Source organism: Ceratotherium simum, chromosome 1 (assembly GCF_057802395.1).
Source record: "Ceratotherium simum simum isolate JZ-2026a chromosome 1, ASM5780239v1, whole genome shotgun sequence".
NCBI classification, from domain to species: Eukaryota; Metazoa; Chordata; class Mammalia; order Perissodactyla; family Rhinocerotidae; genus Ceratotherium; species Ceratotherium simum.
Window position 1 is genome coordinate 21785308 of NC_141900.1, and position 22448 is coordinate 21807755.

The 22448-nt window shown below is 40.7% G+C and overlaps 1 protein-coding gene across 4 annotated transcripts in view; it reads left to right on the plus strand.

Moving 5' to 3' along the window:
* Window positions 1–5545: 5545 nt before the first annotated feature.
* SLC26A5 (solute carrier family 26 member 5) overlaps window positions 5546–22448 on the plus strand; it is a 53672-nt gene continuing 36769 nt past the window's right edge. Inside the window, exons 1-4 of one of the 4 annotated variants that reach the window (XM_087441696.1) lie at window positions 5546–5609; window positions 7885–7947; window positions 8562–8683; window positions 10054–10159. The gene's annotated coding sequence lies outside the window, so the exon portion shown is untranslated. Of the gene's footprint in view, window positions 5610–6482; window positions 7246–7884; window positions 7948–8561; window positions 8684–10053; window positions 10160–22448 lie in introns of those variants that run through there. The other 3 variants (XM_087441818.1, XM_087441877.1, XM_087441753.1) reach the window with 3 other exon arrangements.

Below are 22448 nucleotides of genomic sequence, written 5' to 3' on the forward strand. Positions count from 1 at the left end.
TTTAAGTACCTAGGATAGCATATCTTCCCTGCCCTGCCTTGTGCTGTCTTGACAGGTGAGCATTTATAACCAAGAAAATGGACCTGGTTCTCAGTGGAAAGAGATACTTAAGAACTGTCTAAGCCAGAGATAAACAATTATATTTATATATTGTGCCTATTCTTTGGACAACACTTTCCTCTTAAGTCCTTATTACCTCCATGCTGCTTGTGATTGGGGCAGATCCAGGTTTTGTGGGCCTGAAGCTTATGCAGTTTGATGAACTCTCTTTGAGAAAAAGAACTCAAAATCATAAATGCAAAACTAGGTTCAAAAGTGAATATTTAAGGCCGGCCCCGTGGCTTTGCGGTTAAGTGCACGCGCTCCACTACTGGCGGCCCAGGTTCGGATCCTGGATGCGCACCGAGGCACTGCTTCTCTGGCCATGCTGAGGCGGCATCCCACATACAGCAACTAGAAGGATGTGCAGCTATGACATACAACTATCTACTGGGGCTTTGGGGGAAAAAAAAGGAGGAGGATTGGCAATAGATGTTAGCTCAGAGCCGGTCTTCTTCAGCAAAAAGAGGAGGATTAGCATGGATGTTAGCTCAGGGCTGATCTTCATCACAAAAAAAAAAAAAAAAGTGAATATTTATTTAGAACAGGAAAATAAACCACAACATACTACAAATTTACAAATATTACAAACATTATCCGGAACTGCCAGATTTTATCAAGAAAAGATGGATCAGAAACACAAAGATGTCATCCAGTATATTGGGATACATAAAATAGACAACTTCACACACAGATGAACTCTCTATTTATTTGAAGAACTAATAACTAAAAATTTTCTAAATTTGATGAAATCTGTAAATCCACAGATCCAAAAGACTCAGCAAACTTCAAGCAGGATAAACACAAAGAAAATCACTCCAGTGCACATCATAATTAGATGGATAAAAATTGGCGATAAAGAGGAAAATCTTGGGCCGGCCCTGTGGCTTAGCGGTTACGTGCGTGCGCTCCGCTGCTGGCGGCCCAGGCTCGGATCCCGGGCGCGCACCAACACGCCGCTTCTCCAGCCGTGCTGGCGCCGCGTCCCACATACAGCAGCTAGAAGGATGTGCAACTATGACATACAACTATCTACTGGGGCTTTGGGGGAAAAATAAATAAAATTATGAAAAAAAAAAAAGAGGAAAATCTTAAAACAAGCATTCTCCCATTCCCAATCTGATACAAATTCCTCCACAGCGCTCAGAATTCAATCCCCTCTCGCCTTCTCAGAAAACTTACTGATAGGAATTGTGAAGTCTGAGATTCCGCCCTGCTTGCAAGCTCACAAGTTAGCCGGCCGCCTTCTCACAGATGCCCATAGAAGACAAGAGACACCTAGAAAGGCAACTATCTTGTTAATTCTCGTAAAATCAAGCGATGGTCTTGCCCTTTACTTCTGGCTTTCCTTTTACTCTTCTGTTTGTATTTTCTCAGTTCTCTGTGCAGACTTAGCCTCTTCTACTTGAATTGTTACAGTGACAGCATCTGATCCTCCTCTGCATCCATTTTGGTCCTGCCCAGTCCATTCTCCAGGCAGCAACTAGACTGACCATCTCAAATTGCAAATATGATCATGACCCTTCCTGCTCAAACTCCTCAAAGAGTTCGTATTTCTCTTAGGACAAAAACCAAAATTCTTAACATGACCTACGGGGGCTTGTGTGATCTGGCCCTGCCTTCCTCTCCAGGTTTGTCTTACACCTCTCTGCTCTTTGTGCCCCGTCCACAGTGGCCCCCTTCATGCTTCTCTCTGCTCCTGGGATGTGCCATACTACTTCCCCTTAAAGGGCCTTTGTGCGTACTGCCACCACCATCCCTCCCCTTTATGTTGACACTCCACCCCATCCTGAGCTGGACTGGGTTTTGTATTTAAATGTGCTCATACATCGGGATTTTTTTTTTTTTTGTCTTTAGAGCATTTATCCAAGTTTGCAGTTATACTTTTATTAATGTGATTATCTAACAAAACTCTGTCCTCTCCTCCCCTATTAGGCTGTGAATTCCTTGAGAGCAACTTACCATTGTACTCTCAATCCACCATATAGTGTTTGAAAAATTAACAGTTGTTAATAAAATAATAAATGAATATATAAGTACTTCCAAAAACTTTATATTATACTATTTATTAACCTTATGTCCTTCGGCAAGTCACTTAATATTACTCTGCTTGTTCATCTGTAATATGAGAGAAATAATATTGATTTATGGAACTATTGTGAGAATTATATATATAATATGTATAATTAATATAACATATATGATATATATAATATATAGCTTTTAAAGTAATGACAATTCTTCCTGTCAACAAAAATAATGCTTTCAAATCAAAAATACAAATAAGAAATTGAGAGATTTATTTGTAACATATATCACAAATAAAGAATATCCCTAATATACAAAGATCTTTTAAAATTGAAGGAGGGGAAAAAAGGCCAAAAATTCTATAGAAAAATGAGCAAAAGATATGAATAGATAATTCAGGAAAACAGATATAAAAAATGGCCCTTCAACATATGAAAAGATGTCCCACTTCACTCATTACAAGAAAAATGCTAATCACACCTCACTGAGATACCATTTCTCATCCACCAAATTGGTAACATTTAAAAACTTGACAATACAAGCTTGGAAAGGCTGTGAAACACAGGCCTTCTCGTATCTTGCTGGTAGGAATGCAAAATGACATAACCCTTAAGGAGAGGACAATGACAATAGTTAAGAAAACTACACATGCATTTACCTTTCTGACCCAGCAAACAGCAATCCCACTTCTAGGAATTTACCCTAAAGATACACCTCCAAAAATATGAAAATATATATGCACAAGGTTATTCATTACAGCATCATTTGTAACTTCAAAATACTGGAAACTACATAAATGTCCAAACATAGGTGAGTGTTTGAACACAGTATGGTACATACACACCATCAAGTACTATGTAGCTATAAAAAAGAATGAGGAACATCGCTGTGAAGAGATATGGAGTGATTTCCATAAGATATTGGGAAGTGAAAAAAGCTAAGTACGAAAGAGCATATACAGCCACCATTTGTGTAAGAAAGAAGGGGAAACAAGAACACATACATATATCTGCTTAGCTTTACAAAGAGAAACACAGGAAGGATAAACCAGAAAATTGTGAAGTTGGTGACTCACAGGGGATTGGAGGAATGGATGGAACAAAGGAGGGAAGACACTTCTCTGAGGATACCATTTGCGTGGCTTTCACTTTGGGCATCATGTTAATATTCCACAAATTCAAAAAATTAAATCAAGCCACCAAGGACGGGAAAGGGGGGGAGGGAGATAAATCCAAACGTAAACTCGTCTCTAAACTAGAAATAATAGCAGGATCTAACTCGCAAAGTTGTTGTGAGGTGAGTTAATGCCTGTAAATTGCTTAGAACAGTGCCTCGCACACGTAAACACTACCTGGGTGCTACTTCCAAAAGTAGTTTATAATCCACCTGTTTACAGTGTTGCAACTCAAAGTTTGGTCTTCCAGCAGCCCATCAGCATCACCTAGGGGCTTGTTAGCAATGCCTATCTCAGGCCCCACCCCAGACCTACCGAATCAGCATCTGCACTTTTTTTTTTTTTGATGTTTTAATAGTTTATAACATTGTGAAATTTTGGGTTGTACATTTTTGTTTGTCCATCACCATATATATGTCTCCCTTCACCCCTTGTGCCCACCTCCTACCCCCATTGCCCCTGGTAACCACAATACAGTTTTCTCTGTCCATGTGTTGGTTTATATTCCACATATGAGTGAGATCATACAGTGTTTGTCTTTCTCTTCCTGGCTCATTTCACTTAACATAATACCCTCCAGGCCCATCCATGTTGTTGCAAATGGGACAATTTTGTCTTTTTTTATGGCTGAGTAGTATTCCATTGTATATATATACCACATCTTCTTGATCCAATCATCAGTCAAGGGACACTTGGGTATATCCACTTCTTGGCTATAGTGAATAATGCTACAATGAACATAGGGGTGCATAAGCCCCTTTGGATTGTTGATTTCAGCATCTGCACTTTTAACAGGAGTCCCAGGTGATTCGTATGTACATTATAGTTTAAGTTCTGGGCTACAGGACATATATGTGACAAGATGATCGCTTAAGATGGCAAAGGCCAAGTGTCAAATGAACGACATCAGAAATGCATGTCACAGGAACCCAATTCCTCCTTAGTATGTCGTTCTGTTAGGATTTATTCAGAGATGTTCAAAGCCTGCAGAAAAGCAAAACTGGTTTTACACACATGCCCAGATATCAGTAGTTCCTCAGCCCAGGACTCCAGAGAGGTCTGGTGCCTTTGAAGAGAGTGCCCTCGTGTGGAGTAGAGAGGAAATTCCCAGCCCTTCCTCCCGTGCGTGAAGGACAGCACCAGCGCTCCCAGGGTGATGCCCGGCCTCGGCTCAGGAGGTGGGGTCTCGTGGTCAGATGCATCTCCAAGCGCGCTTTTCAGCTTTAAGACCGCCTGCCAAGTAGCTGGTAAATCACTAGCTGCAGTGATTTAGTGTCACTACAGTGTGCACGTGCAGAAATGCACAAAGCAGAAATAAAGACGACTTGGATGAACCAACTACAATCCTTGCTAAGACCTAAGGCCAGAGGAAAGTTTTTATATTGAAAATCATTTCTACCCCTCACCTTCTCGGATTTGGGCGCTCTGGCTGCGGTGCTCTCTTGCATCCTAGTTGTTAGAAACAAAACAGGCTTGCTCCTTCCCTCCTTTCCTCTTTTTTTCCTTCCTCCTTCCCTTCCTTGCTTCTTTCTTTCCATTCTCCATTTTTCCTCCATGTATATTCCTTTCTCCTAAATAGCATGTTATGTTGCTTTACTTAATTTTTAAAAAAGCTGTTTTGTAAATTCTAACCTGAATGCCTGGAAAAGAATCTGTCACGCATTGCCTTGTTGCACAATAAATAGTCAACATTTGCAAGTAAAGTGTTAATAAAAGGCAGCTCATCAAGCGTAAAAAAAAAGAATCGCACCTTGTCATTCAGCATTTCAGTGTTCCTGAGTCAATCTGAGTCTCCATAATAACTGTATTTGAAAACTTATGTTGAAGTATTTTCATCTTAAAAATAGTAATACGCAATGTTTCATACTTGAATACTATCGCTTGTTTATTGTGCTTTCTTCAGCCTCGAGCCTCTAAATTTGTCTCTTACTTTCTACCTCAAAACTACACGAATCGCATCTTGAGGAGTTCATGGGCGGTGGGAGATGAAAATGGGTGTCATTTCCGTAACTTTTGGGGGCTGAACGAGCAGGGCATCAATTTCCAAGCACACCTTAGAGGCTCGAGGTGTTTGAGAAGAGACCTCTGGGTCGCTGGGGTCCCACAGCGCGGGGCGGGGCTCCGGGCGGGGCGGGGCGGAGCCTCGGGGCGGGCGGGCTCCAGTTACCGGCGTCGGGCGGGCGCCGCGCCTCCCCTGCCGGCCGGCGCCTCCTCCGAGAGCCGCGCGGGAGGCAGCGGCGCGGCGTCGAGGCGGCAGCGGCTCCGGAGCGCGGCGGGGCGGCGGCTCCGCCCAGGGCAGCGGCGGCCGGTGAGTGCGCGCGGGCGGCCGCGGGGTCGGGGCGCCGGGAGGAGCGGCCGCGGGCGCGCACGGGGCGCTGACAGCCCTGCCGCGGGCGACCCCACGGGGGCTCGCGGTGTCGCCGCCTCTCCGGGCGCTTCCGTCTCTGCTCGGTCTCTCTCCCTCCCCTAAAACGCCCTTCTGAAAACGACTGGTCAGCCAAGGGGACCGGCCCACGCCCGCTCTAAACCCTGACGGAGTCAGGTACCGGAGGCGCTTCCCTTGGCCAGCCTCCCCTTATCCTTCGCCCCGGCCGCTCCGGCCTCGATGTCTTACCAGACGTTTGCCTCTAGACGTTTTTTACCAGACGTTTGCATCTTTGCTAGACGTTAGCATCCCTTTCTTTTTTGCAGTTTTGCTGTTTACAGTTTGGTTTTCGTAACTTCTCAAGTACCCAAGACAGTCTCATCCTTGCCCTGCACTGTCAAGACGCCTTCCTAGGTCTAGCCTGTGTGTATCCAAATCGGTAAAAAAAAAAAAAAAAAAAAACACCTCAGTAATTCCCTTTGCCTTCTCCCTGGAGACGCGGCGCTGCCTCCAGGTCCGTCCGGGTGGGCTCTGCCGGCTCCTCACCGCCGGGGTTCCCAGTGAGGGGCCGACCCCCAGCGCCCGGGCAGAGCTTGACCCCCGGGTTGCGGGGAGTGGCGGCCGCCTGCCTACACACCGTCCCGCGTGCTCCGCCGGAGAGCGGGTCTGCGGCGCTGGACTCGGAAAGCCCCGGCCGTGTGTGTGGTTGGTACGGAAGGAAATCCACTCCCTTGGAGGGCTGTGCCGCGCTGAGTGCGGCCTCCGGGCCGGGCCCAGCCCGGGACACGTGCTCGGCCTTCTTCGCGAAGACCAGCCCGCCAAGGTGGAGACAGCGGCACGCATCTGCCAGCTGTGAGGAAGGCGGGGGAGATTCTTTCTCTCACCGTGATGAGTGCTGTGGTAGCAATCTGGGGGTCTAGAATTTTTAAAACGTGAACGGAAACTCTTATGACAACCAAAATGGCAATTTGGTAGGGCGAAGGACTGAGATTCAGCTTTCTCTTATCTGCCAAAACTGGGAACAATGTGCATTCGATATAAATGTATAATCTAAGATAAGCTTGGAAATGGAGAAGAATTTGAAGCATGCTATAGGAAGTCTAAGCCTTTTTGAAATCAAATTTGAAATAGATTTTTGCCAGGCAATCCTTCTAATTACTGTAGTATTTCTTGGTATCAGAAGACTCAGGCAGGGGACAGGGCACAGGAGAGAGAAATTCAAACTAATTTGCATTAGAAAGAAACTTAGGGTGGAGAATTTCTAGGTAAGGTTGCTATGGCTGATATCTTAAGTGCACTCCTGGAAAGCATTCTAGTCTGTTAAGTAACACCTGAAGCCCCAATTCTGTTACGTGGCGTTTCTTTTTTTCTCTCTCTCTAACTACTCTGAAACTATACAGAGTTACACGTTCCTCATTAATTTATGAGCGATACCAAAGGAATTGACTCAATCCAACAAGTATTTGAGCGCCTTCCCTGGATGAGGCGCTCTGCTAAGAGCTGCAGAAGAATGGAAGATGGAGGAATTTTCCAGTTAAAACAGCAACAGCAGCATCTACAATGGACTGACTTGTAAGGTGTAGGTGCAAGTTTGCATTGTCTATTCAATTTAAAATCAAAAACAGTTGCGTTTTCTTCTCATTCTAAGTGCCACGTGTGTCCCCTGGTATCCTAATCATTTTGTAATTTTTCCACCATTGCAGGTAGTCTACATTTTAGTAATTCCGAAGTAAAAGGTTTTCTAGGAGATATAACTAAAGAAGAAGATATGTCCATTTCCCCTAGCGTTTTATTATCATTGAGTAGATAAAGTCAAAATCAACAAGAAAAATGAGGAGACAATGATTTTCCTTTCCCTTGGTTTCAAACTAGTCAAATCTTGCACGAAAGAAGACAAAGTTAGCATGGATAAATTTAACCCTCTGGTGCTTCCCAAACTATGTTTAACTAAGTCCACCGTTTTGGAGGACAGATTCAATTTCATGAAATCTTTCAATCCTTCTTTTGGAGGATTGTTCCAGAGCCCAGTTTCATAAAATCTTTTATTGTGGATACCAGCAACCATCAACATCATCATGTCCCCACCTTCACCCTTGATAACACTTGTATTCTAACGGGCTTTGGGAAGGGGACAGGTCTTTTTAAAAATCTGGTCAAAGCTAGGGACTTGATCCTCAGAAAACATGTATACTCATTCAAAATGTTGCGTATCTTTCAGAGGATTCATGGTGCCCAGGTATAAGACCTCGCTTTAGAACAGGGGCAGTGCATCAGTCACAAGGTATGTAGATGGAAGAAAATGGAAATGAAGTAAGGATGTGGGTAAATCCACAAGCTGAGTGGATATAATTTAATTTACTTTCAAATGGAATAAACACCTGGCCTTTTGAGTAAGTGTTCTGTGAATGGGAAGTAATAATTGTATTATTTGTAAAAAACTAAAGACAGATTAGTCCTATTCATTTTTCACTTGGTCAGTATCAGCTTTCATCCTGAACATTATGAGTCTCATTTTTCGATTTTTCTGGTTCTTCTTAAGGAAAGTGCTTCTGAGATGATTTTTCACTCAGCACTGATGCCCCATTCAGGACAGTTTCTCACATGCCAACTTTTGTAAGCTACGAATTGCTAAGTAAGGGAATGATTGAGTTCAAAATTTGAGCTTGCTTACTCTCTCATACACACACATACTGGTAGTTCACTTTGGGAAGGAGATATATATTATATAATTACCATATTCAGTGTAAACCACTGTGATGGCAGTAGTTGTGCCTTGGGAGAGAGTTGGTTGGTATTAGGAATGAATGGACAGCATTAAGAAATATTGTGGACGTAACTTCTTTCAAAGAACAAACCAGCAGCTGCTGGATTAACTTTCCTTTCTTCTATACCTAGGGCTGAGGAGCCAGCTCTCTCTTCTCCAGTGCTCAGCCCACTGTCAAGGTTTCACTGAACTGCACTAGATCTCCCATCTGGGGACCCTGTCCCCTGCCCCTTGTGCTGCACGTTGGATCTGGGTAAGTAGAGGGGCCCCTGGAACTAGGGAAATGGGAGAGTGGGTCGTAGGTAGTGATGGATTTTACCTGGACCACAGGGTAAACATTTCCAGAGGCCTGAATAGCACACACTATTTGGAAGAAGAGGGTAAGAGAGGGAAGGCCAGAGCCATCACAGCTTACTCTCTCCTTTAACTTGGATCAGGACCAGCCTAACTGATCCTTAGATATGAAGCAGCTGTGAGTTACCTTATTCTTGAGTGAACTAGGTGGCTGGTCACAACCAGAGAATGTCATTGATAGATGTTTATTGGATGAGTAAATTAATGGAGATGATGGTTTTAATCCAAGCTCTGCCGTTAAGTAGGTATATGATCTTGGGCAAGTAATAAGTCAATTCAATTCTTTGGACCTTAACGTTTCTATATATAAAATGAGGGTGTCATATAGAATCAGTTGTTCTCAACTACTAACATGTAGTTCTATGCATTTGAACCACCAGGAGAGTTTATAAAAAAAGAAAAATACTGGGTCACAGATTCAGATTTAATTGGACTGGGGCAGGCCAGACATCTCTCTGTTTTTAAGCACCCCCTGCCCCCTGGGAAGACACCAATGGCCAGCCAAGATTAAGAATCACTGGGTAAAATAATCGCTAGGAACTAATTCTAAGGTTGTGTCACCTAAAGATAGAAAGGAGGCCCACAAAATCCCTCTCATACGTAGCCTGGCCCAGTATCACGTACCCTCAGTGGTAACCAAGCCTAAATGTGCCTTTCTAAGAAGCAGTCCAAATTAAGCAATTTCAGTTTCTTTAGGGAAGGTGCTGGGCTTTCTCACCGGCTCAGTACTCCCACAGGGCTTTGTGAGTTCCCAGCACTCAGTACGTTTTCGTGGACAAAATTAGCTGTAACTCTGCCTGTTCAAGATGATTAGCTGTTCCTAAAGGTCCCCAGAGACGATTATCTCTCTCCTCTTGGTATCTGTGCCAGTGTTTAATAGCCTATTGAAATCCAGAGATGATCTGTGACTTGTAGGGGTGGGGGAGAAAAGTGTCAGCAAGGGATAAGGATGATCACCTCAAATGTTGCTGAAATGTGAGCTTCTGTGTCCAAACTGAGATAAAAAAATGATCCTCACACCTTCTCAAGTAGTTGTAGACTATTGAGTTACCAGAACTGGGATAGGAAAAAAAGAGCACACTGTTTACCTTAATCATTTGTTGGGACCTAATGTCATTGCCGTTACATCGTAAATTCCGCAGATGTTCACAGTTTGAAAATTATTCTTAGATTTAAAGATATAATGTATTAAATTGTAATCCACGAAATTTATTTCTGTTTACCCTACTCTTTTTCCTCCTACTACCCTTCGTATCCCAAAACACCTAGAAGAAGGAGAAAAACAGTGTATGTGTGACTGTCCAATCAATAAAAGAGAAACGGACGTGAGTTGACAAAAGATGGAAAGGCATTAAGGAAGAACCGTAGAACAAGGGTAAGGAGGCCCATGGATTGCAAGGAGCTATACTTTCTTCCTTTTCTCTCTGCTATTGGTCTTATAGCTACTACAAGTTTATTCTCAAGCTTTCTAAAACTTAGCCAAATCATTGTATCCCACCTGCTATGTGTTGGTGAAGTGGGCTTGTGGCCCACGATTCCTACCTGTTCCCTGCAGGCTTCTATGCACAGTGCATGGAGTGGTGTTTCCATGGCTGGATTGGCAGACTGCACATACTTGGTCTAATCCAGCGCTGACCAATCCCAGGGCCTGACTTAAATCTAAATAATGTCTTAGGTTGGGAAATATTTTTTTCTGGAGTGGAAAGCTATTGGCACCAGAGTTTCTTACCTGTGAGTCTCAGAGATGCTGCCCTTACCTGGTGTCAACAATCTGATGCAGAGCTGCAGAACCAGCTCAGCCCCACGGCTCTACCCACCCACAATTGGTTGCTCTCACTGCCATTATAAAAAAGATTCTAGGGGCCGGCCTGGTGGCGCAAGCGGTTAAGTGCGCACACTCCGCTGCGGCGGCCCAGGGTTCACCGGTTCGGATCCCGGGCGCACACCGATGTACCACTTGGCAAGACATGCTGTGGTGGCGTCCCATGTAAAGTGGAGGAAGATGGGCATGGATGTTAGCCCATGGCCAGTCTTCCTCAGCAAAAAAGAGGAGGATTGGCAGATGTTAGCTCAGGACCAATCTTCCTCACACACACAAAAAAAAGATTCTAGGATTGGATTCATTTTGTATGTTTATTGCTGATCATTGTTGCCAAAGATTTAGTACTCTTGGGCACATGCTGTTTTGTTATTTCATAATTTATTCTTTACCTACTTCTTAAAATGAATTAAGGTAGGAATAAATGTACTAGGAAAAGATGGTTTTTGTCATCATAACTTTAAATCTAATGAAAAACTTAATTGTTACTGAACTCAGATGCCCAGTTATGTGTTTATGTATAAGCATTTGTCCTCCCAAGAATCGAATTTTTGAAGATAGTAAGTATAGCCACGGTTGTTCTGGTTCTTAGGATTATCATTAGTTTGCTTTTTAAGTCTTTACTTCCTCAAAATAATTAAATGTTGCAAGATAATTAGAAATGATAAAATTTTCTTACCTAGTCCCTGTTTTATTGAACACTTTTAATAACAATCGCCAGAGCTAGCAGGGGTTTTTATTTCTTCCCTCGTTCCTTCCTTGATTCGTCCATTCGTTCAACAAATGTCTACTGAATTCCTATTATATACCAGTCCTCCTGTAGCTTTCATTCTCATGAAGGGAGGCGGGAAGACAGAAAATAAAGAAGTAAGATGCAGTGTGGGTTAGATGGTGATGAGTGCTGTGGAGAAAAATAAAGCTGAGAAGAAGGCAGTGGAGGAGTTGGTTGGGCAATTTTTAAAATAAGGTAGCCTGAGAAAGTGATATTGATCATAGACTTGAAGGTCGTGAAGGAGAAAGTTATGAGGCTATCTGGGGGAGGAGCTTTCTAGCCAGAGCAAGGGCCCTGAGGCAGGTATGTGCCTGGCGCGTTCACAGGTGGCTGGAGCAGAGTGACAAGGTGGGAAGTAGAAAGAAAATCAGCAAAGAAAGGGGCGGTTGTGGGGCAGGAGTTTGGGAGGGTGCTTAAGATCAAATAGGGCCTTGTAGGGCCTGTTCAGAGGGCACTTGTAAGGTGATATGAAGGTGAGGTTTCTTACTATTTAGTCAAAACAACAGCAGCCCTGTGATCCCCGTTTCTTTTTTGTTACACCCTCTGGATGCTCCCAGCTTTACTTCTCTCACCAAGTCAGCCTCTGCCTACTTCCCTTGTGGGTCCTTTTTCCCCAAGGCTGGCTGTGGAGTGGAATTCAGTCTTCCATTCTCCTTGCTTTCTTGACACCCTAAAGATTAGGCTTGCCCTTCCTTTAAAAAGAATGTACTAGTAGTTGCTAAAGAATAAAAACTATCAGATAGTACCAACACCAACAATCATGAGAGAAATTAATACATTTATACAAAATAATCTTCTTGGTTTGTAGCATAGCACAAACACAAAGTGGTTGTGTTGCTGGTGGGCTGATATACCCTGCGTGTGTTGTTTTATAAAAGTTCGTGTTGGTTTTCAACAGTTAAAAATTGAGGAAGATTTTGTTAAATTGTAGTTTCAAATTATCTTTAAAAATTGGATATTCTATTTATATGAAGTTCTAGAATAGGCAAAATTAATCTTTGGTGATTAGTAGGTCTATAGAAATCAGACCTGCAGTTGCCTGACATAGGGATGTGGCAGGGATTGACTGGGTAGGAACAAGAGGGAAATTTCTGGATGAAGAAAGGGTTCTATTATAGTGGTCTGAAATGCATGGTAGAACTCATTAAACCGTACACTCGTCTGTGAAGCTCACTGTATGTAAATTGAACCTCAATATAAAAAAAATTTAAAAATAGAAGACAACGTCCAGCAGGAGCTGAGTAGCGGCTGACCACTTGGGCTCGGCTCATGCTCTGTACATGGGCACAGACTCACCTGGTTCACTTTGGTCATTGTCATTGCCTACCTGGCCCCTCGTAGGTGGCATTGGTGTGTGATTTCCACAGCGAACTCTTGGTGGTTTTGGTTTCAACTATCAATGGGGAGCCAGTCTGAAGAGGCCTGGTGTGTTTAATTGGCAGTGGAGAAAATAGTAGCAGTCTCTAGGGTTGTGTGTGAAGCATGTAACAGAAACAAACCTGAGAGCTTAGATCGGTCAAGCGACTCACCTATATCCAGCTTTCAGTTAGTGATATTCTCAAATCTAGGATTCTCAGAGAACTCTGAACATAACTCTCACTTTTCCTCCCAACTACCAAGGGTCTCCTGTGTTTGCAGACTCCTCCTCTGAGAGGATAACAGAGAGTACCTTTTACTTCTGTTATCAGTACTTAAAACTTATTTTTATTATGTTTGTTATGAAAATGATAGTGTCTACTGTGGAAATCCTAGAAAGTACGGATAAAAAGAAAATAAAATCACCCACAACTCCACTAGCCAAATATAACCTGTGTTTAGCATTCTATGGTAAATGCTTTCAAATCCTTCTCCATATGTCTAAGTATTTTATATTAAAAGTGTGTTTGACTGATAAAAGTTAGCACACAACTGCCCAATTTGCAGAATGAAAAAATAATAACAAGTCAAGGATTAAAGATGACAGACTAAGCACAAGCATTTGCCTTCTGTCTATCCTGTAACTCTTTTTAAGTGGCTGTAAAATTATGCAAAGAATGGGAAGAACTCTGAAGAGAATAGGATAGGAAAAAGGAGTTACTGGTGAAACAGAACCAAGAATTAGTGCAAGAAGGACCACCATGGGAATGAGAGTGATCTTCTAGAAAGAAGCTCTGAGCATGGAGTCAGCAAGGACAGAGAGCAGGCATGAGCAGGGGCGCCTGAAAGCAGAGAGATTCGTGCAAAGTCTTTATGGATTAGTTAAGGTGAACCAGTCCTTCTAAGATGAGTTTGGCATTGTAGAGTAAATCCCTTCTCTTTCTGGCGTTTGGAAAGAGGATGGGCCCTGTCCTGAAGGCCAGCTCTTGCCTCCTCACCCTAAAGTCAAGCTAGCCGTCAGCAGAGCCCACACTGGTACACAAAGCCTCTTAATCACCTTTCATTCCGGGAAGAATTCTGTCCTGGAAACACTTATATACATGATAGAGGAGGAAAGTACCAATTAACCGGAAAAAAACCGTGTCTAATGCCAGAGGGGAAGTCATTCAGGGAGATCATTTAAAATTTAAAAGAAAATCTGGGTACCCTCAGAGTGATTAAAAAGATATTGTTTCCATACAACAAAAACAGAATTCTATTAAAAAAGGAGCAATAGGGCCGGCCCCGTGGCTTGGCGGTTAAGTGCGCACGCTCCGCTGCTGGCGGCCCGGGTTCGGATCCCGGGTGCTCACTGACGCACCGCTTCTCCGGCCATGCTGAGGCCGCGTCCCACGTACAGCAACTAGAAGGATGTGCAGCTGTGACATGTAACTATCTACAGGGGCTTTGGGGGAAAAAATTAAATAAATAAAAATTATAAAAAAAAAAAGGAGCAATAATCAGAAAACAAACAGACAAAAAGATCTTGAATTTTTTTTAATTATTACTAAAATAAAAATAATTTATTAGAAGGGCTAAAATTAGAAATCTCCTGGAATGCAAAACCAAATGTCAAAGAGATGGAGAATAAATGCTAGAAAAGATAAGAAGTGTAGAGAAGCAGTCCAGTAAGTTCAATACCAGTCCATTGGAGCTCTAGAAGGAGAAAATGGAGGAGAAGAAGTTGACAAAGAAATACTGGGGGAAAATGTCCTCTAGTAGAGGAAAGGTATGAGATAAAAAGGGTTCGTTAAATGAATGAAAAAATATCCAGACAGAGATATAATCATTATAAAATTTCAGAGTCAAGGATACAGAAAGGCTCCTAAAACTTTCTGAAAGGCAAAATAAAGTCACTTAAGATTGACATAAATCTTCTCATCGGTGAACTGGATACTAAAATACAATGGAGCAATGCCTTCAAAATTATGAAGGAAAATGATTTTGAACATAAAATTCTATTGCCAGTAAAATTATCAATTAAGTGTGAGGGTGAAATGAAGACATTTTCAGACATTCAAAGACTCAGGCCATTTATTTCCAGGTACCCTTTCCGAAGCAGTTACCTAAGGATATGCTCCAGGAAAATGAGAGTAGAAAACAAGAAGGAGGAAGATATGGAATAAGAAAGAGTGTAACTCCCCAAGTGCAATTAAAATAAATCCTAGGTTGACAGATGTGAACCAGGCTTAGAAAGAAATTGACACAAATTAGGACAAGTAGTCAGTGAGCTCCAAGAAGAATGACTTTAAGAAGAGTTAAGTAAATTCCATTCAATAGATAGAACCAGTAATAAACAATATCTGCATAGTTATAATAATGGGACATCTAGCAACATGGAGTACTAAGCTGAATCATACAGACCTCCCTCCAGTACTAACACACAAAAATAAACAATAAAACACAATTAAATGTTGAAATAAATAGTTAACTTTAAAATAAAGTCTACCAGAAGAATGCAGAAAAATGTTTTAAAAGAGCGATAAGTGCAAGCTCATACTTAGCACAACCCTAGGAGTTGCTCTGTGGGATGCAGCTCCCAGGGTGTGGGGTGGGGGCATACTATTCAAACCTGGAAAGAAGACATGGCTTCAGTGGTGTCTGAACACCACTCCCCTTCCCTCCCCCCATTTAATATGAGCTCGTAATTTTGAAAACCTACAGACCACCATAAGGGAATATCGGCAAACAAAACAAATAGAAGGATCAGATCCTTAAGAATTTAAAATAGTGGAAATATATGAACAAAATCCTAAGAGTGTTAAAAATTATTAAAGGGATAAAAAGTAGAAAACAAAAGGAAAAAAGTACACTATGAAAAAACAACACATTTCAAAAAGAAGATACAGAAATGAAAAATATAGACATTGAATTTTTTTAAATTAATGTGCTAGCTACACAGCATATTAGAGCCAAAGGTAGATTAGTGAACTGGAAGCTGTATCTGAGAAAACTATCAGGAATCAGCCCATTGAGATAAGGAGATGGAAAATGTTGGAGGTTAAAAGACACGATGGTATAATGAGAAGCTCCAAAAGATGTCTAATAGAAATTCCAGAAGGAGAGAATAGAGAGAATAAATTAGCCTATATTGGTTACATAAGTAAACAAACTAAAATAGTAATACAATCTAGCAATAATAGTGGGGAGTAAGGAGACTTAGATATTCGTTTTTCATGGTAAGCATTCATAGATAATGTCTAAATTTGATAAATCAAAAATTAGCCATACAGTAGAGCATTAGTTCTCAATCCTGGAGGAGATTTAGAAATGTATTGTAGTGGCTGCAGGGTGCTACTAGCATTAGTGTCAGGGACAAAGATGTTAAATCACAGAACAGTTCCATATAAGTGCCAGCCAAAATATTAATAGCACTCTTTTTGAGGAATGCTGATTAGAGTTAAAAATAAACCCACCAGGGGCCCGGCCCTGTGGCCTGGGGGTTGAGTTTGGTGCACTCTGCTTTGGTGGACCAAGTTCCTGGGTTCAGATCCTGGGCACAGACCTACACCACTCGTCAGCCATACTGTGGCAGCGATCCACATACAAAATAGAGGAAGATTGACACAGGTGTTAGCTCAGGGCTAATCTTCCTCAAGCAAAAAAAGAGGAAGATTGGCAATAGATGTTAGCTCAGGGCAAATCTTCCTCAGGAAAATAAATAAATCAATAAAATAAACCCACCAGAAGAACTAAAAACAAAAATGATTTTAAGAAAATGGTTGCTTCAAGGCATAGAGCTGGAGTTGGGGAGAAGAGGGGTGGAAACTGTTGCTTTTCTTGATTAGCCCTTCCATAATACTTGCGATTTTATCGTGTCTGTATTATTTTGACTAAGGTTATTATTTTAAAAAAGAAATGCCTGGTAAACCAGTAGATTCTTCTTCCATTTTCACTTAAAGTAGAGAACTTTTTCTTATTAAAATATCCGTCATTCAAACTTAAGCACCAATTTGAATTACTGAGCTTTTGACCCCAAAGAATATTCTAGAGGCATATCTTGTGAGTATTAATGATCTTTCAAATGTTCCTAGTTGGAAAATAAATCTTGCAATTTATCAACTTATGGAGTCACAGCAAATTAGTGCTGGAAGGGATTCAATTTCTTTAATGGAATTGAATAATTTTTCCATGTCATGGTAGTTTTGCTCAGTAGTTTGGTGTAGGACAAAGGAAGATGGGAATATAGTCAAATAACTAGAGCATGTAGCTTCAAATTGGAACCTGTAGCCTGCCTTTTATGGTCTATAAGACCTGGTCCTATTTGACTTTTCCAGTTTCATTTCCTGTAACCACCCAAAACACAATTTCTACCGGTGTTTTTGGTATTCTATTAATTTTTGTCCTATTAATTTTTACCTTTCACTTCTCTGTGCAGAATCACATGCCCTCACTTTTGCCATCTACCCATTATTGGAGAGCTACTTCAAATCCAGTGTCCTCTCTGAAGCCTTTCTTGACCTCTAGTCTTGCTTCTAATTTGGTTAAGATTGCCATACTTCATAAGCAACAAATCATGACAAGTGGGAATACATGCCTATAATTAGTATAGTTTAGATAAAATTAGATAAACATTTTGACATGGTTAATCTGATGCACAGTTAAGGAGGCCGCTTAGCGTAAGAGCACGGTTTCTGAAGTGAGCAGACCTCAGTTCCAATCCCGGCTGTTATTACTCCATCAGAGACTGAGATACTTCGTCTGAAAAATGTGGATAATTCTTACCTTACATGGATGCTGTGATTCTTTAATTGCACAGTCTCAATGAATGTTAACTATAATTATGTTTAACTATTACTGTGTATAAATAAGAAGCTCACATAAATACCTATCATTCATATTAAGTCAATTTGTAGTTTTTATGTATTCACTTTGTAAGTTACCCAGTACTTAAAATGAACATTAACGTTGTTTAAATATGAACTATTTTTTATTACCATCACACACATAAACTCACATAGATCAAAAAACAAAATCCCACTTATAGTAGCAAAAATTTGGAAGTAGCCTAAGTGTCTAATAATAAGGAAGGTGATTAACTAAATCGTGGTACATATATATTAGAAAATATTATGCGACCATTCAAAATTATGCTTCTGAAGTTGTTTATTGACATGGCAAAATGTTTATAATATAATGTTAAGTAAAAAAAATTTTAATGAAAAACTATTAAGACAGTATCTCAGGGGCCTGCCCAGTTGCACAGCGGTTAAGTGTGCGCACCCCGCTTTGGCGGCCCGAGGGTTCTCAGGTTCGGATACTGGGCATGCACCGACACACTGCTTGTCAAGCCATGCTATGGCGGTATCCCATATAAAGTAGAGGAAAATGGGCATGGATGTTAGCCCAGGGCCAATCTTCCTCAGCAAAAAGAATAGGATTGGCATCAGATGTTAGCTCAGGGCTGATCTTCCTCACAAAAAAAAAAAAGACAGTATCTCAGCCACGTAAATATACATTATTATATGTACAAATACATGCATTTATAATGTACATTTACTATATATCATTGATGCATGAGAAAAATGAAAAATTTCTACACTGCTCATATATTACTTTTATAATAAGAAGGAAAAAAGTAACGTGATTTATATATCAAAGGCCCTTAGTCTCATTTCCTAAATGTTAGTATTTCCTTGCTAACAACCTCTTGCTCCAATCCCCCAAACTTCCTATGTTCCTCTATAAGCTCTATCATTTCATATGCTTCTACCCACCTGTAAGAAATCCTTAAAAGGATGTAGATTGCTGCAAAGACATTAGATAACAACTTTCTTGAGGGCGTATACCATAGCTTATTGATCTCTAAGCGAAGCCAACTTGCGTGTTACAGCCAAACATGGAAGTAGAGAGTCAGTATATTTGTATTGAATGAATGAATAAGTGGAGACCCAAGGTCTCGAGAAATGGAGCACGTAAAAGGAGACAAGTGTAAGATTGATTAAAAAGGTAAATAATATCTATTGAGTACCTTATTCTAAGTGCTTTATAATTCTTACATTAATCCTCAATGCAGCTCTGTTAATATTGGCTAGACAAATTATGGAACATCCATATAATGGCATGCTATGCAGCTGTTTAAGAAACAAAAGAATGAGGATGCTATTTTGTACTGATATGGAAAGATCACCAAAATATATTGTTAAGTGAAAAAAGCCAGGTGCGGAGTGGTGTTGTCATGCTACCGTTCATGGGAAGAAGACTATATATTCGTATCTGCCTGTGTATAAAATATCTCTGGAAAGACACACAGTAAACTGATACCATGGTTGCCTCCCAGCCATGGAATGGAAGTCAGATTTCACTTTAATTCTTTTTATACGTGAATTTTTGAGCCATATGAATATATTAGTGATTCAAAAAGACAATTAAATAAAAATAAAGGAAAATCATTATCCCCATTTATAAATGAGTAACCTGAGGTTGAAGAAAATTAGGTACCCTGCCCGCAGTAGTAGTAATAATAATAGTCACACTTATTGAGCTCTTACTATGTGCCAGGCCTCATGAAAAGTACTTCAGAAACATTTTCGAATTTATTCCTCATGGATCTATAATGAGGTTTTTTTTTTTTTCTCAGTGTTATAGCTGAAGAATCTGAAGGAAACATGTAATTTATTTTCCAATCCAGGACACTTTGGGAAGTAATAATTACTCTGGGACAGCAAGGAGAAGCCAGGACTTATGGTCTCCCTACTTAGAGAGGTCAAGTAGCTTTCCAGATGTCCTATCATGATGGCAGAACCAGGACTGGATCTGAGGTCTGTGTGATTCCACAGCCTATACTCCTCACTGCCGTGTGCAGATAAGTAGATGAAGGGACAGAAAGCTACGTACCTTGCAAAAAACACACAGCTATTAATAAGTGCCAGTTCCAGCCTCCAAACATAGTCTTTCTGAACCCAAAGCCTACCACCCGATGTTGCTTCTTTGGATACTTATCTAAAAATCTTTTGGCGGAGGAGTTTAAGGAGAGGACGATAAATATAAAAGAAGAGGGAAAGGATGGGCAGGGTCCCAGGCTAAATGCTCCAGCAACCTTGGCCCCCACCCCTCAAATACACCGGGAGAGAATTCAGTCAACAAGTACCTGGGAGCCTGCTGCATGCCAGGCTGTGTGCTGGGTGTTCAGAGACAGTGGTCCTGCCCTCACAACTTACAGCCTACATTAGAACCAGCTTGCATCGATTTTAGGGCCTTTGGCTCTTCCCACACATTGGGCTACTGCAATTAATCAATGATTGTTAATAGGGAAAAGCAGATAGTATATCCTGATTATGCTAAGGGTCCCAGAAGTATAGAGAAGAGGAAGCAGCTTTTTCAAATTGCTTTCAGGGAAAGGCTGATAAAGTCGTAAGTGAGAATACTTTTTTTCTGAAATATAATTCATGAAGCCTTTTCTATATGCTATGTACATTATAGAAAGCTTTATATCCTGTTGCTCTGGGAAGTGTAGAAAATTTCGTAATAAATAACATTTATTTTTGTTAGTCATTCATGCTGATGCCCATAGATAAATTATGTGAAAGATACCGTAAGTTTGGGCATGCACTTGTGTGCTTGGAATTAAAAGGTTAACATAAGCATTATTAGAGTTGTAAATATGTTAGTTGATTACTTTGAATAGAAGAATGGATGCCCTAACTGAGACTCTCTCTCTTCCAATACCTCCAGTCCACAGTGAAGAACACTTACTTTCAAACTTACAACTAAGAAAAGCATTATTGAATGTGGAGGGGTTCTTAGTTTCAAACAACTGAGTCTGTTGTTGCTAGTTTAAGCACAAAGATTTAATTGGCATTTTGAACAAACTTGCCAAATCTTTTTCTCAGAATATTGTCACTGGAAATGTTATTTAAAGATGAGGAAACTAAGACCCAGAGAGGCAAGCTGTTTTTCCGTATTCATTCAACAAGCATTTTTGAGCCCTAAGGAGAAGTCACTGTACAGAAAACAACAATGTTGGGTTTCTGCTCTCATGGAGCTCTCCGTCTAGTTTCCGAAGAAGTTGTTCATCAGTCTCACTCCATGAGCTTTAAAAAATACAGATTCCAGAATTACTAAATCAGAATCTCTAAGGAGCCTGGAAATCTGTGGTTTCAAGCTCCCTAGGTGATTCCGACGTGCTTCCAAGTATGGAAACTTCTGGTCTAGTTGACCCTGTCATAACAGTATAGAAAGGCTCTGATGCTCGAGATGCAGAACAAGGGCTAGACCCTGACCCTGACCTCCAATCTGGAGCATCTTCCACAAAATCATAGTGAATCTTCATTATTGGCAGGCAGCTAATTCTTGCTTTTAGCTTGAAGTTAAAAATATTGCTGCTGTTTTGTTATAATTTTTATTTATAAATATTTGTGCCTTTTAAATTTGATGACTGCTTTGAATAGGAAACAAAGTATGTGCTTTGAGAATATTTTTGGATAAGTCCCTTCCCCTCAGCTGAGTGTACATGAGTCTATTTTCTCACCTACAAAGTGAAGGAGTTAAATTGGATGATCTCTAAGATTACTTTCAGATCTAGAAATCTGTGATGAAAGATGTTCTAAACTATTTTTCAATCCATTCTTTCATAGCTGTGGAAAACTGGACTTGAATCTCTAGGTCAATTTGCTTTTCTGTCGTTAGTATTTTTGTTGGAGGATCTGCCAGAAGATTTGTCCCTTTGGGCCATCTTAGAAGTGACTTTTCTCATGGGAGGGTTTGTGTAGTTTTGCAATTCGGTGATTTATAATTTCAATCAGCACACTGGAAGCTCGTTATCTGTCAGATAAGAGTCTGGTCATTTGATCTCCTTGTGTTGGTCCTTGGTACTTGGCCTCTCTTCTTCTGATAAAGTAGTTATTGATAGACTTCAAGGCTTTAATTATTTAATTGTTGTTGATGAGCATACAAGTTCCCCAAAAGGACAGCCTTTCATTATAACATCCTCTTCTCCTTTCTTTACCCAGTTAAGATATCTCTGAACTGCCAAACAGATATCTCAAGGAGGACATATATTATAGCCTGAGTCCTAAAACCTCAAAAATATTTGAGAATCCCCTCTTTTCTCTTTCTCTTCCTAACCTGCAGAGAGTTATGGTTGCCAGATTTAGCAAAGAAAAATATAAGATATGCAGTTAAAGTTGAGATAAAGAATAAAATTTTAATACAAGTATGCCCCATGCAATATTTGGAACTTACTTATTCTAAAAAATTATTTGTTCCTTATGTGACATTCAAATTTAACTGGTCATCCTATATTTTACTTGGCAACCCTACATAGAATGCATACCCTAATGCTTTCTTAAGTCCATCTAATGTTTTGAGATCTAAATTTCTTTGAGATTTGCTCCTGATTTAAACCCTGAATGAAATGTTTGTAACAACTAAGACTGTGTTTGCATGAAGTGTAGTGGATGTTGCACTGCCCACCTACACACAACTCTCTTTTGTTGTGAGAATATAAGAATAGAGATGACTTTGCTTGAGAAACCTAAGCTAGATATTTCTCTCTTGTAATTTTTTATTGAATATTTCAAAGATACACATAAGCAAAGACAGTAATATACAATGCACACAATTTATTTATATTTATACCCTATTCCATTTTTTTCTTTTTGTTTGGTTGGGTGGGTGGGTGTGGGAATTTGTGTTGCCATCCCCTAAGTCAGTGGTTTTGAACTTTGGCTACACAGT